General features: G+C 46.7%; 1 pseudogene; it reads left to right on the forward strand.

The window, feature by feature from the left end:
• LOC106813296 overlaps positions 1-3,166 on the forward strand; it is a 5,592-nt pseudogene extending 2,426 nt beyond the window's left edge.
• Positions 3,167-13,944: the final 10,778 nt, after the last annotated feature.

Below are 13,944 nucleotides of genomic sequence, written 5' to 3' on the forward strand. Positions count from 1 at the left end.
GAGGAGAAAAGACTAGTTACCTTAAGTGAGAGAAGGACGAAGAAGGGCTGAGGGGACGTAGAAGAGAAGATGTTTCGAGCTCGAGCCAGCCCAGAATTCAGGCTCGAGACGATAGTGGCACTGAACTAAGTGTAGCCCTGTCACGCCGGACAAACAACATTACGCAATGCTGTCCGCCCCTAACACTACCGGTCAGTCTGTAACGAAGGAGAACCGATACATCAGTAATAGTACCGACTTGTTGCGCTCCAATCGCATTGAACCTCGATTTTGCTCTTCGATCTACTTTCCTCCCTGTATTTTCTCTGACCACGACGCTCTAACGCTACCCGCAAGTTTCTCTTACACTCGCCATCGCTCTGAAGATCGCGTGTAGATGAAATTGTCGCCGCGCAGCAATAGAGTGGAGAAGAGAAGAGAGATGAGAGGGGAGGAGAGCGACAGAGGGAGAAGAAGAGAGAGACAGAAAAGACGAGCAGGAACGAAGCAGAGAGAGAACACCGACGCGCAGAGGATAGGCGACACGCGGCCGGCCAGAAGAGAGAGAGATCGATAACAGCGGACTCGGCGTAGAGAGAGAGAAGAGAAGAGAGAGAGGATGGAGAGAGAGTAAGGGAGAGGAGATGGAGCAGACAGAGAGATGTCGAGAGAGAGAAGAAGAGAGAGACGAGAGATGGGGGATCTCTTCACCGAGATCGCGTGAGCACGTAGAGGTAGCAGTGAACGATAATAGGAGCTTCAGCGGATTTTGGGAGTACGGGATATAGAGAGCGACACGCATACGACTCCCATGACTGCGAGCAGAGGAGAGAGATCGAATAGAGACAGATAGAGACAGAAGACGGGAGGGAGAAGACAGAGATACTAGGGAGACGAGCGGGAGCCCAGAGAGACACCCGAGAGCGTCAACAACGAGTATGAAGAGCAGAGGAGAAAGAGAGAGACAAGACCACGAGAGCGATCGAGATAGATGACAGAGGAAGGTGAGAGGAGGGCCATGAGGAGAGCGCAGAGTCATAGCATCGAGATGCGAGCAACAAATTAAGAATACATCAACCAGAGACGAATTACACAAACACGATTACACAACGACGACGAACAGATCGTTACTAGCTACATGGGTTCGACACCTTAGGTCTCACGCCATTCTTCCAGCGAGCTCGGTGCCCGTCTAAGCAGCATGCACGTCACCAGGCCCACCAGTGCAGCAGGCGAATCGCCCTCGTTCCTCGCGTTGTGCCACTGCCGCACGGCAGAGGTTCTCCGAAAGTCGCGGCCTGCGATCGGACACCTCCCGACTGGGAGATAGATCGGTTATATGCGTCGGCCTCTACTCAATTAGACGGGCGTGGGCATAGATAATAGACGGAGGATAGATCGATGACGGGGATAGCGAATAGATTTAACGGCAGGGGATAGATAGGAACAGACGGTGGGGCGATAGCTGAGATAGCCGATGGGGGTAAGGATAGATAGACCGGGGGGAGTAAGATCAGACGGAGGGCGACTTAGATAGAATAGACGCGGGGGGGATAAGAGTATATAGACGGGGGGATATCATAGATAGTACGGTGTTGGGTGAATAGATAGATACGACAGGGAGGCGGTGGGCGACTAGAAGCATAGCTGAGTACGGCGGCCCGCGGGCGAATTCAGATAGACAGACGCGGCGGGGGACTAGATAGAAGCGCCACCAGACGTCGTCGCGCGAGACGGAAGGCATGTAGCCGCAGCTCGGAATGGCAATTGGCGAGCGCGGGGCCTGGCGTCGGCATCGACTGCAGGCATGCGTGACTCGACGGGGACTGCGTGAGCTCTATGGGACACGAGCCGGTAAGTGGCGATGGCATCACGGGCGGGCGTTTCGCTCTGGCATGAAGCTTACGCGCTGACGTGTCCATCGCTGTTGGGGGGAACACGCGGAAAATAAGAGTACTTATGTAAAGAGAGAGAGAGAGAGGAGAGGGGAGAGGAGGGATGAAGGCAGGAGAGAGCAGCACCTGAGAGAGACATATACACACTCTTATAACTATATATAGAAGAGAGACAAGAGAAGGATGGAGCGCGCCGTAGAGAGAGATTATGTAAGACGCACGATGATGAGAGAGGGATGGAGGATGAAGGGAGCCGCGCAGCAGACGAGGGAAAGGAGAGATTGAAGTCGACGCAGAGGTGGTTCTGCTGAGAGCGAGGATGAAGGAGACGAGAGAGAGTGAAGAGGAGAGAGAGGGGATTATGTAGAGAGAGGGAAAACGAGGGAGGGCGCAGCAGGGAGATAAATGGAGAGAGAAGAGAGAAGACTGATGAGAGGAATGAGGAGACCTGATGAAGAGAGTGCATGCGAAGAGAGATGGAGCCGAAGAGAGAGAGAAGAGGATTATTGTAACGATGAGAGAGGAGTGGTAGTGAGAGGGACGAGAGACGATGACTAAGGAGAGAAGAGAAGGAGAGAGTCCATGAAGGGAGCAGACGAGGGAGAGAGGAGACGATGGAAGCGGAGAGGAGAGATGAGAGAGAGAGGCCCAAGCGGAGAGTAGAGAGGAGAGAGAGTATGAGGGGAGGAAAGGAGTGAGAGAGATGAGTGAGAGAGAAGTGTCGCGCATCCGAGAATAAGATGCAGAGGAAGAGCCAGAGTAGAGAGACGACTTATGCTAGACGAGAAGCAGAGCGACCGAGGAGACGAGATAAATGTGGAGGGTGAAGGGGAGAGATGAGAGAGAGAGGAGAGAGGAACGAAGAGATGGAGCGAGGATGGAGAGATTATGTAAGTGAGAGAGCAGAGGAGAGGAAGAGAGAGAGATGAGAGACGAGCAGAGGAGAGGAGATGCGCGAGAGAGAGTGTAGCGAGAGACGAAGAGACTTAGTCGTGCCCGAGAGACGGAGAGTAGAGCCAGACGGACGGAGCAGATGAGACGCGACGAAAGATGGAAAGAGGACTGGATAAGAGAGAATGAGAAACTGAAGGAGGATGAGCCAGACGACGGAGAGACGATTGGCGGGGATAGAGTGGAGACAGACGAGTGAGAGACCGAGAGCACGAGTGAGAGGAACCGCTCGCAGGGTCCCGGGGAGGAGAGAAAAAGTGTAGAAGAGGCCGGATGAGGGGACAAAACGAAAGGAGAGGGAGAGAGAGAAAGAGGAGCGAGACCGAGAGAGGAAAGAGATGAGACGCGCAGTGATGAGTAGAGAGAGTACAAAGGCGAGAGTCGCGCAAGGGCCCTAGTGGAGCGGAAGAGATAGAAGACACGGAGATAAAGAGTTCCGAAGAGAGAGAGATGGATAGGTGAGAGAGCGACAGACGAGAGACGAGAGAGACAGACAGGAAGAGAGCGTCGGAGAGAGAGAGAGATTATATCGCGAGCGAGAGCAGAGAACGCAGAGATAGCTCGCGAGAGAGAGAGAGAGAGAAGACTGAGAGAGAGTAGATAGATGAGAGCCTCCGATGCCAGGCAGAGAGGGCAGAGAGAAGAGACGAGAGGGAGGTGAGGGAGAGAGTGAACGAGAGAGAGAGGAGACGATAGAAGACATAGCGAGGCGAGATAGAGAAAGAGAGCGCAGAGGCAGCAGAGAGACGGAGCAGAGATAGAGACAGAGAGGGAGGGACGAAAAGACAGAGGCGAGAGAGAAGGAGAGACAGAGGAGAAAAAGAATCGGAGGAGAGAGGAAATAGAGATGAAAGGACAGAGAGCGAGACGATAGAGACAGAGAAGGCTAGAGAGGGAGAGAGAAGCGCTGAAGAGTAGAGAGAGGAGAACAGCTATAGAATACATCACGGAGACACGATTATACAACCACGTTTAGCAACACGACGAAGGAACATCCGTTACTGCTGACTGGGTTCGACACAGGATCCTCCTCCACGCAGTCTTTCAGCAGGCCGTGCCGTTACAGCAGCTGCAAGGTCGCCAAGCGCCACCGTCGCGCAGGAATCGCTCGTTCTCTCGCGTTGCAACGCCGAGACAGCAGGTTCTCGAAAGATCACTGCGAATCGACACCTCGGAGACTGGGAGGAGTGGGTTATATCCTGGTGGCCTATCATGCGGCCGCCGACTGACGGGGATAGATTACGATAGCCGTGCGGAATAGATAGAATAGACGGGGAATTAGATAGATAGCGGCGCTCGCGCCGGGCGATAGTTAATATGAGGGGGTAGAATATATAGACGGGGTAAAATAGCATAGATGACGGGTGAATAGTTAGATAGACGGGGGATATGATAGACAGGACGGGGGAGAGATATGATAGATAGACTGAGGGCGGAGTAGATAGAAGACGGGGTTCCGGGGGGATAGATAGATGACGGCGGATAGATAGATAGACGGGGATAGGAATAGGCATAGACGGCGCCAGGTGGAAATAGGTGATAGATAGATAGACGGGGGGGACTAGACTAGATAGACGGGGAGAATAGATACGATTAGATTCGGGGATATTGATAGCATGAGACGGGGATAGATAGATAGACGGGGCATAAATAGAGATAGGACGGGGATAGATAGATGAGGGGGGATAGATATTATAGACGCCGTGGATAGATATATAGACGGCGGGTTAAGTAGATAGCACTGAACGGAATCAGATAGTAGAGGAGGGGCTAGGCAGATAGAGTAGAATAGACGGGGATAAATAGATAGACGGGGCGTGCGGGATAGACTATGATAGACGGCAGAGGATAGATAGATAGACGAGCGTGATAAATAGATAGAAGGCCGGGGATAGTAGAATGTTTAGAGTTGAGGGTCGATGATTTTAATAGGACGCGGGGGGATAATAGGGGGATAGATAGGAATAGAACGGGGGATAGAATAGATGAGCACGGGGACTAGATTAGATAGACGGGAGGGATAGGATAAATAGACGGGGTGGCATAGTAAATGAGACGAGGGGGATAGTCAAAATAGACGTGGGGATAGATAGAAGCGGGTCGGGGATAGTTAGACATAGACGGCGGGATTAGATAGATAGAGGGCTGCGGGATAGATATATAGACGGGCGGAATACAATAGATAGTCGGGGGATAGTAGTAGAAGGCGGGTCGGGGACTAGATAGTATAGACGGGAGCATAGATAGATAGACAGGAGGGGATATGATAGATTAGGACGGTCCGCGCGCGTAGATAGTAGGTATCGGCGGGGTGCAGGGAGAATATATAGATAGGACGGTCGGGGATAGATAGATAGACGGCGGGATTAGTTAGATAGAATGGGCGGATAGATGATAGACGGCAGGGGTAGTAGAATTGACGGGGGGAGATAGATAGACGGTGCGGGATTAGATAGATAGATGTGGGGATCCTAGATAGATACGACGGGAGGGATAGTAGATTGACGGGTGGGGGTTTAGAGAGACGGTGGGATAGAGTAGCATAGCGCGCCCGCGCGACATAGCATAGATTGACGGCGGATAGATAGATAGTAGGGGTGGACTAAGAATAGATAGACGGCGTGCGGATAGTAGATAGAGGGGGGATAGATAGCATGCACGGGACGGGATAGATAGATAGACGGGGCGGAGACTAGGATTAGACGGGGCGGGATAGAATAGTCATAGAACGCGGGAGATAGCATAGATTAGGGCGGTGGGGATAGTAGAATAGACGGGGGGATGATAGATAGCACGAGGATAGATAGATAGAGGAGGGGCGAAGGAATAGCTGAAGACGGCGGGATTAGATAGTATAGACGGGGGCGATAGATAAGATAAGAAGGCGGGAATAGAAATAGAATAGACGCGGGCGATAGATAGATAGACGGTTGGGGATAGCATGATAGACGGGGTAGATAGATAGATAGACGGGGGGATAGATTAGATAGACTTGTGTGGGGGGCGTGGGATGAAATGCATAGACGGGAGGATTAAATTAGATAGTACGGATTAAAGGGGAATTAGATAGATAGACGGGGGATAGATAGACTAGACGGGGAGAGATAGATAGGCGGCACCGGGATAGATAAGATAGACGGGGGATAGATGATAGGACGGGGGGCCGAATCGATAATACTTTAGACGGTTGGGGATAGATAGATGAGACGGGGGAATAAGATATTATACGACGGCCGGGGATAGATAGATAGACGGGGGATAGATAGATAGACGGGGCGGAATGAATAGATAGCGGGGATAGATGATAGACGGGGCGGATAGATAGAGCAGACGGGGGATAGATAGACAGATGGGGGATAGATAGATAGCGGGGGAATAGATAGCATAGACGGGGGAATAGATAGAATAGACGGGGGGATAGATAGATAGACGGGGGCATTAGATTAGTTATAGACGGTCAACCCGTAGGCATTAGATAGATAGGATGGGGGATAGTTAGCATAGACGGTGAGGGAATTAGATAGAATAGACGGGGGGATAGTAGATAGGAGGGGATTTTTAAGAATAGATAGAGGGGGGATAGATAATAGACGGAAGGCGGGGTAGTAGGTGACGGGGGATTAATATAGATCAGACGGCGGGATAAGATAGATAGACAGGGCGGCATAGTGATATGATAGCGGGGGGGAATAGGATAGACAGACGGGGGATAGTAGATAGAGCGGTGAGGATAAATAGATAGAACGGGGGCGATAGATCTCGATGACGGAGGAATAGTAGATAGACGGGTGGAATGATAGATTAGACGGGCGGGATAGATAAGATAGACGGGTGGGATAGGGTAGATTAAGGGGGGATAGATTTTAGTATATGACGGGGCGGATTAGATAGTTAGACGGGGGATTAGATAGTATAGACCGGGGGATTAGATAGGACAGAGGGGGGATAGATAGATAGACGGGGCGGAATAGATAGTAGAGGGGGGAATAGATAGATAGCGGGGGATAGATACGATAGATCGGGTATGGGGATAGATACGTTCATAGACGAGGGGATAGATAGATAGGACGGGGGGTCTAGATAGAGTAGGATTGGGCGTAGGCGAATGATAGCGATAGTTTACTGGCGGGTGAGAGATAGATAGACGCGGGGATTAGATAGATGACGGCGGCGATAGATAGATTGAGGGGGATAGTAGAATAGCGAGTCTCGACCGGGATAGATAGATTAGACGGGGATTAGTTAGATAGACGGCGGATAGATAGATGACGGGATGGGGTAGATAGATAGACGCGGTGCGATATATTAGATTAGACGGGGTGGGATAGAATCAGATGACAGCGGGGCATAGATAGATAGACGGGGAATAGATAACAGACGGTGGGATAGATTAGAAGAACACAATATGATAGAAAAACAAATACTTGTGTCACTATAGCACTAGCAATTAAAAATAAAAAAAACTGAAAATATACAATACATCAGAAAAAACACAATTATAGCATCGTAGCAAAAAAAACATGTATTTAAAATAATGATTAATACGATTAAATTATATAAAATAAACGCCCTATAGTAAATCAGCGACAATATAAAATATAGTCTAGATATCAAGAAAACTAAATCAAAATACGAATAATCACTTAATAATTTAATGATAAGAAAACTTAGAAGAGATATCATTGATCGATACCACGCCAGAGAACAGGACGATACTATTGAAAGAAGAATCTATAAATAACAGATTGAAATCCAGTGATATAATCTATATTCACTATCAGCTCCTTCTGCGAAAGCTATTAAAATAAAATAAGATTTATAAGAGCGCGAGACGAAAAAAAAAAAAAAAAAAAAAAAGAGAAAGAGAAAAAGAGGACAGAGTAGAAACTATAATTATTAAGATAGAAATTTAAAATTTAAATATAACAAAAATACAAACAAAAAAAAAATAATATTTGCTGAATAGCTTGATACAACTTGATAAAGAATATATAAAAATAAACTAAAATCCAGGGCTAGCTAATAAAATTATACGAGATAAAGCTCTCGTGAGAGAGCGGTAGGATAAAGGAAAAACGAACAAAAAGGAGACATAATAAGTTCCTCCAGCATGGGAATCTCGCAACCTGAATCACGGTGTGGAAACGGACTGTTCTAGCGATTAGGCCACACCCATGGATTGCAAACGTGGTGATGTTAATCTGTACGCACAACGCCCATCTTATTTGAATGAAATATAATTTTTATGAATTTTTAACTTTTTAACTTTTTTTTAGTTTTAGCCAGAACCAGCCTACCCCAGACGTGCTTCTTGTATGCTGAAAATAATCTTTAGTTTTTATCATCTAGGCTCGCGGAGTTTTAGTTATGCCCGATGTACGAACTATTTGAGGCAACTGAACAACGGTTATACTATACTGAGCAGACTAATACCGGTACAACGACCAAATCGCTGCTTAAAATAGTACTAACTTCATGGTGAAGTGACAGCAGTTGAAGTTTAAAATTTCATGCAACTGAAACAGAAACTAAAACAGAAAAACATTTGCGGAAGAAACAACGGAGAATCGTACACATTCTCTAAGTGAAAGACACCATAGGCGCGCTAACTCAGTTGACAAAGTGCACACGTTGGCTATGAAACGAGAAAAATACCCGCCAAAACTATCTAATCTATCTTATATATCTTATCTATGTATCCTTATCCATCCATCCATCCAGCCAGCCAATACCCTCCATCCAGTTCCATCCATCCATCCAATCGCGCATGTCATGCCATGCCGTGCCTATGTCCATGCCATCCCATCCCCATCCATTCCTTATCCCATCGCCACCCAATAGCACAACCTCCATGACTCCATTTACCTCACATCCCATCCCAAGGTAAATAGTGTACGCAGTGTGTGATGTGTGGTGTGTGTGTGTGTGCTGGCTGTTGTGGATATGTGTGTGTATGTGTGTGTAATTGTGTGTGTGTGTGTGGTGCTGTGGTGTGCAATAGCTGACTAATTGGACTTAGTGTTGTGTTGGTGTGTGTGTGTGTGTGGTGTTATGATGTGACTGGTCTGCGGAAAGACGTGGTGATTCTTGATATATCTTCAGTTAGCGCGATGAGTGAACAAATCTCTTATTATTTAATTAGAGCGACAGTCAACAAACCCACACACACACACACACACAACACCACACACACACACACACACACACACACACAAAGATTAGCCAAATTTATAAGTACCTATATTATTATATATTATATATATTATATAATATATATATTAGTTATATATATATTAATATAAATAACTGCAAATATAATATCATATAATATATATATATTTCGTCTTAATATGTAAAATACAGGAATCTCACCTGGTTACCAAAGAGCCTCCGAGGTTGTATGGTGTAGATGGGTGTATAGGTGGTTGTATGTGAACAGTGTGGTTATCACCTGTGTTCATATATCACTCGCGTGTGGATTTCACGACCAAGTAATATACGACTATACAGACACCGGCCACGCATGCGTCTGCTGTGCTATTTGTAATTTTTTTCGCATCAGCGTGAGGTAAATGTTATGTAAATGTTTTCATCCGCATTCTATCAACACACACACACACACACACACACACACACACACACACACACACACACACACACACACACACACACACACACACACACACAAACACATACACATATATATATATCGTATTGACGTTATAGATCCTTCTTCCTACTTGTGGCGCAGATGCGGTGTTTCTCATAGCTAATCTCGAAAGACTGTTTCTAGGTGACACACACACACACACACACACACACACACACACACACACAGTGTGTGTGTGTGTGTGTGTGTGTGTGTTGTGTGTGTATGTGTGTGTGTGTGTGTGTGTGTGTGTCGTATGTGTGTGTGTGTGGGTGTGTGTGTATGTGTGTGTGTTGTTATCATCACATGGCTTCATGGGCTCAACAACGGGGACGTTTGGGATGAATCAGTCTAGTCCTGAACCAAGATGATATAATTATTATTAGCGATCTACCTCAAATTCACGGCTCGTTGTCTATATAAACATTGAACACATGAATACTGAATGATGCGTTGAGAAAACAATTCGGTTATAACGACAACGGGTTTGATTAGTTCAGTCAACTTTGGCCGTATGCGCGATCATGCATGAATTATGTAGCGCACATCGTGCGTCAGATAGGAACAGGTCAACATAAGATTGCCTGTACGCGCTCGCCTAACCGCGAACCTCGTCTAATTACGCATAAATCATAATAATTAGTTTAACTAACGCGCTATTAGACAACGCAGTGTTCCGATTCACGCACGCGCACGAAACGATGTAGAGTAACCCCCATAATAACACACACGCACGCACACACACGCACACCATTGGCACGCTAGCCTTTCATCAAACAGTCGGACCATTCTAACTTCGCCACCGCGTTCACAGTAAGATATAATCGTCTGCGTTGTCTTTGCCGCTGCTCTCTTCCGTTAGCGAGCTGAGCGGGGACAAGCGGTCGCTGTAAGCGGACCGGGGGGGGGGGGGGCTTGCTCACGCAAGGACCGGAGGTTAATCGGCTGCAGACGAGATAACGATGTATCTTACGCAGTGCGCGGGTGTTCTGGTTCTCGCGGACAGGTTTCTGAGGAATACTGACCTTGTTTCTTGGCGCAGCGAATACTACGCGATTTTTTGACGATCGAAACGAGTTTTAAAGTTGAGTTTAGCGCGCGCTTAGTGCTTTCGAGCAGCGTTATATGGTCTACCGCGACACTGACACCGGTTAGGACTCGATATTCTTGTGAACGCGGTCGTGAGAACCTGTCTGGGAAATCCCCTTGTATGTGTGCGTGCCGGTGTGTGCACGCGCGCGTGTGTTGCTGTATTAAACACACTACGTATCATGCGAACAATTGCCGCGCAATTAATGTCCTGTTAGATATTATCAGGAGCTAATAATGACAGATTTGTCATGACAATTTTGACAAATACTGACAATTTGTCATTATTAGCTCCTGATATTATCTTGATATTATCTATAGTCATTTAGAACTATAGAGGCGACAGAATGGTATTACTAAAACTTGTTCTTAGTGTTAATAGTTTCGTGTCGAAAATGAACGACTTGAACAGACTAGCGCATTTTAGCACGCGTAATTGCAAATTCTGCGCAAACAATACGCGAAGAGGTCACAAAAGCTCTATATAGATATATGACTTGGCGCAAAGAGGCCGGGTCAGACCACGACGGAGCAGCAACACGATTAATTAACGAGGAAACTAGAATGCACGTTTGGAACGGTGAAGAAGTGCGAAATCAGGAGCGACGCTAGCCCTCGTATATGTCGTGTATATAATATATACGTCCTTTACACGCGTTCTGCTGGGTGCATGCGTGCGACATGAAGCACTCACTTGGAACACATAAACACTGGTGTGAAAATCGCTGGGTATTTTCACTTTCCATCAAAAACTACCGACTGAATCTTGCCGGACGCAATGGACCTGCCGCAGCCTCGATTACGCGTGACGTCAGCACAATAGCCGCCATTGTTTGTGATCACGATTGGTTCCGAACGTGTTTGTACATGGAATCGACCCCCTGCTACCTTTCAACGTGAATGGATCTATATACTGATCTATTCTTGTGTTCTTGTGGCCTAACAAACCTCTCACGCGCGACAACTGTTCTCAGACTAGCGTGCTTAATTAGCCGCTAGGTGACGGTAATTCTGTAATTACGGCAATTGATGCAAACCTATTGTAGTTATGATTTCGGCAAGTTCAATACATGATTATCACACATTTGTTTTCATTTCACACAAATGAGAATGAGAGTATTATATCGTCATCAATCATGATTAGTGTCGTGGGAAGATGGATGCTACTCGGTAGTTTATTTACCAGTATATGCACGCGACCAGACTGTCAATACTTGCCGAGAATGTATTAGTCGTAACCATAAAAATAATATAAGTAGAATAGCGTGTCTATATTTATATTTCTATGGTCGTAACATTGTATGGCGCACAAAGCGCTGCGTGAAAAGATTTCCCGATAATGACGACAGACCATGTGTAATATCGGCTTTATATGGCCGCCCGATATGAACAATTCATGTAACCCCCCCCCCAAAAAAAAACCAACTTGTTGCATGACTAAGCAAAGACCTTATCGCATTATGATGTGAACTTAATGTGAAATGAATCTGCCCGCCTCATGCAATATATATATGTTTTATAACTCTGCCATTTCTCGCATATTATATCATTGCGTGCGATGAATAGTGACCGCAATCCACAGTCCGATAGCAGACGCGAAAAACTCTTGCGGACGCGCGTGCTCTATATTAGCATTTATAGACCGAAAAAAATCCTAACTTACTGTGAACTTTTATACTAACAGGCGACAGTATATATATATATATATATAAATATAAGATTGCATTGCTATTTAAAGCTGTGATGATGGGCTGCTGTTGCGTTAGAGCGGTCATTGACGACGGTATGAAACATTAAACAATTCGTGAATAAATAATTCGTCCGTTTTACTTCACTGCCTCCGGATGTATACAGAGTAATTCACGCGAGTGGCGTTATCGCGGGAACACACACACACACACACACATATATATATATATATATATATATATATATATACATGTACATATAACCGCTATAGGCGGAATTTCGCAGTTAAATGAGAACGGGAGAGCAGGGTGCGTAGCAGGTGAAATCCGGCCGGCTTTACAACGCGCGCGTAGAATGCAGGATTAGGCGCGGCGGCCTCTACCTATGTATACACAATTAATCAACATTTGCGCAGGTGAAACGACAGAAAACACACGTAAAATACTATAGCGAGCATGCGCGCGCACACACACACGCACGAGCACACACACACGCGCGCGCACACACGCACCGCGCGCGCACACACGCACGCGCGCTCGCACACACACACACACACGCACGCGCGCGCACACACGCACACACACACACGCACGCGCACACACACACACGCGCGCACGCGCACACACACACACACGCACGCACACACATACATACACACACATATGTGGAAATTCCTCGCAACGTGTGTTCAAACCGCTCCCCGTTCCTATTCTCTTCCCCGCATATTAGCACTACCCTGAGCACGGATTTAGTATGAACGTCTGACTTGAGGTAGGGAATTTATGTCATGCATGGGAAGCGAAGAGGCAGACATTAATGTCATCGTCGTACTTGGTAAAACCCTAACTTCGGGGCACACGTGGGGAGGTAACTTCTAATGTCATTTATATATAGTATATAAACTATTTATGTACACGGTCAGCCCAAGAGCTCTGGCGAGCCCTGCTGCGTTTTATTACTATTTGCGCAATTACAATGTTGTTTGTAAACATCGTTATATATATATTCTCATACTTCATTTATCAATGCCGCATTGCCATCGCCAACCAAATAACCTCATCTATTAAATAAATCGAACCGTAACGCTTTATTTTAAGCGCAAAAACCCTTCGTTACAACTTACTTCTCCTTCTCACACAATTCCTATCCCCTCTATTTCTATATCGACCCTCTCTCGCCAGCGTCCGTGCGGAAAATATTCCCTTTATTTTCCCATATATTTTTAACGTCTACAGTTTACCATTACAATTCGTTTTTATTCGGAAATTATATAGTAGTAAATTAACTTGATAAACTCTATACCTGTGCGTGGAAACTCTCGAGTTAGCTCAATATCCAACTGCGTGAATCCGTCCGCTCCGTCTACAGTAGACAGTCAGTAACGTATAGCAGTGCAGAATCTACAATACGAACGCGAGTACGAATGCTGTTCTTTCCCGCGACGACGACACTACATACATTAATGTATATCCAAGCACACTCTGTTGTCCTGCGAGCCTTCACATGCGCGCGCGCGTTCTGCTCGACACTAGGCTGAGTAGTGATGCGACGCGCCACCAACGCGTGGCCAGGGGGAAATCACCGGTTATACATCGTCTGCTAGGGTCGCTGTGAGCGTCTAGAGCATCGGGCACGCGCATGCGCGCCGTGTTGTGACTGCGATCGCGTGCGAGCGCTAAAATAAAGCGTAGA

This window comes from Priapulus caudatus, unplaced genomic scaffold (assembly GCF_000485595.1).
Source record: "Priapulus caudatus unplaced genomic scaffold, Priapulus_caudatus-5.0.1 Scaffold753, whole genome shotgun sequence".
NCBI classification, from domain to species: Eukaryota; Metazoa; Priapulida; class Priapulimorpha; order Priapulimorphida; family Priapulidae; genus Priapulus; species Priapulus caudatus.